The sequence below is a fragment of the Octopus bimaculoides genome, chromosome 7, assembly GCF_001194135.2.
Source record: "Octopus bimaculoides isolate UCB-OBI-ISO-001 chromosome 7, ASM119413v2, whole genome shotgun sequence".
NCBI classification, from domain to species: Eukaryota; Metazoa; Mollusca; class Cephalopoda; order Octopoda; family Octopodidae; genus Octopus; species Octopus bimaculoides.
This window is the reverse complement of record NC_068987.1, coordinates 29,782,971-29,785,694: the sequence shown is the minus strand read 5'-3', so window position 1 is coordinate 29,785,694 and position 2,724 is coordinate 29,782,971. Positions and strand designations below refer to the sequence as shown.

Below are 2,724 nucleotides of genomic sequence, written 5' to 3'. Positions count from 1 at the left end.
ATCGAATATTTGAACTACATGTTTTTCACAAATTTGTATATTCGTTGTATTCATTGCAGAGTAGATTTTAATGTTTAATAAACAATATTCGCTGCAGGCGAAAATTTCCGCTTTCATTTACAATAGCTTCTCAATCTCTCTCTCACCTCCATTTTCATTAATGATGATTTAACATATAAATGAAGTTTGTTTAAATTAGAGATATGTTACAATTACGATAAATTAAGCAATTGAGATTTTATAAAAATTGAAGTTTTCAGGAAAATTTACTTTCTGAACTTCCTTTTGTTATTGAAAATTTCAAGTTCACAAATTTAAATATTCGGTACATGAGCTTTTATTTATACGAGCTTTTATTTATACAATTTTTTCATTTCATGTTTATTTCATTCGTTGTTTGCAATGTTTTATCCCCCGCTCTTTTTCTCTCTCTCTTTGTTAAACTGACCGACTATTTTCATATTAACCTTCCTGTTAGACTGATGACCCGAAATATGCGCCCACAGGGCTTTCTGAAGCTCAAATTTTATCAGCTATGCTGCACCTCTCCCTCAGATGAACACCTCATTAGCATTCATGAAGTAATTCCAAATTCCACGCCTCACAGTCTAAAATGATCTCTCGTGACTGCCCCAGATGTATTATATTTCACAAATTATGCCTCAGATAATAGTTTGTTCTTCAGACCGCGGGAATGTTTAAGCGTTGGTCAGTTGCAGATCTAAAGCTTATATCAAAGTACTGAACAGATATCCAGGGACAGTTCTGGAGTTATTGGCATAAACAGCCTAGACCAGTATTTCTCAACCATTTATATACCTATAAACCCCTTTGCTTCCTACTTTATTTAGATGGACTCTCTCCAGTTTTTCTCAACCTTTTTACCCTTGCGTAACCCTTAAAATAAATTACATGTCTCAAGGAACCCCTACACAAAAACATTATATACCATATCTTTCTCATATCTTTTTCATCGCAGTTTCCGTAGTAAATATCATAAATATCATATATATATATATATATATATATATATATATGTGTGTGTGTGTGTGTAGTGTGTCTATAGATTACAGACACCACTAAATATATCCCCAATGGTTTTTATATTTTGTTTGATAACATAATAGGTTTGATAGGATGATAGATGTCTATATTACAATATTACAATAACCAATAATATGTTGTGCATGTATAGTAATATTACGACCATGAAATTAACATTAGCTTATCTCACTCTTTCTCGTGGAACCCATAGGAACCTTTTGCGGAACCTTAGGGTTCCGAGGAACCCCGGTTGAGAAATGCTAGCCACTCGATGTTTAAAAAATCCTATTATATTTTATAATTAGTTATTATTAAGAGTTGCATAAAAAATTCTTAAAATATCTTGTGTAGGTGTAAGAAGTATAACCAGTTTATTTCACATAAAGTTTAACATCAAAATCTTATATGGATCACCAAGGGCCATATGTACTCCATTTAAGAACCACTGGTCTAGATGGAAAGAACTTGTATAAGGTCACTTGAACAGCATAGAAATAAGAACTAAATCTCCCCTTAAATGATACCTCTTTTGGCTTTTCAACAGCTTAATACTGACAGGGCCGCACACTCCTCCTGTAGATTGCATTTCCTGTCGACCTGCTGAAAGTTAGCGAGTAGATCAGGCAAAGACGGTAGCGACTATCTGGTCACTGCGTACGCCACCCTCAACTGGAAGCATCTAAATTAGTGCTGTGGAACCCACTTCATGGTGATATAAGAAGAGGAAAACGTCGTCACACATCGACGACTTGATAGTAGACACTGGCCTGGATTGTATACAAAACCTCGAGGCAGTGATGATGGACCGAGGAGTGTGACGGGTGGACTTTGTTGCTACGGCTTGGATTGGAACCCGGCCATAATAATAATAATAATGATACCTCATCGTTTTGAAAATTACATAATGTAAATTTAGGTATGCAGTACCCGTGTGAACGGTGGGGTTGTCAGAGCTTGAAAACTTTTGATTATAAATCTCCTCAGTCAGAATTAATCTGGGGTTAAACATCACAGAAGAACAACAATAACTACAACAACAAGCTATAAGACATCCCAAAGCAAGCGACTAAGCAGATTGGTGAAAAACTCATTAACCACACAGCAGTTAACCATTCCTGTACCTACAACAACAACAACAACAACAACAACAAATACTACTACTACTACTACTACTACTACTCTGAACTAGCTAGCTACGCACCCAAACTCCGCTGGCCCATCTCATGTATCCTCCCTTGATCCTGATTTCTCAAATGTCGTTGTTCACTCCTCCTCTGCAGGATTCCAATAAAGACGAACTTCAACATTTCTCCTTGCCATCATCAGTCTACAGAAGTTGAAGGTGAACATGAAAAGAGTGATTTTTATTTGATGGTATAGGGCTACACTTTTTCTAAAAGTCGTAAGTACTGCTTCTCTCCTTCTAACTAAATGAAAAAAAAGAAAACATTCGTATAAAATATAGGAAACTAGCAGTATAGCCCGGCTTTTCCCGGGATTAAGTTAGGATTATTAAGCTAATCAAGTTCTTTATTTCAAACCAAACTAAGTAACATCGACGTCAAATTTGGGCAGAATCAGTGTCGCGACGGGAGCGCATGGGCTGGGAGTTTGATCGGCAGAGGTGATCAGGTTACACATGCCAGCCCTTTGAAAACACCACCCCCATCATCTAACCCC

The 2,724-nt window shown here is 36.5% G+C and overlaps 1 long non-coding RNA gene across 1 annotated transcript in view; it reads left to right on the top strand.

The window, feature by feature from the left end:
* LOC106871798 (uncharacterized) overlaps positions 1-2,724 on the top strand; it is an 18,516-nt gene that overhangs the window by 13,614 nt on the left and 2,178 nt on the right. Inside the window, exon 2 of the long non-coding RNA XR_001409698.2 lies at positions 2,325-2,446. This is a non-coding gene — a long non-coding RNA (uncharacterized LOC106871798). The remainder of the gene's footprint in view (positions 1-2,324; positions 2,447-2,724) is intronic.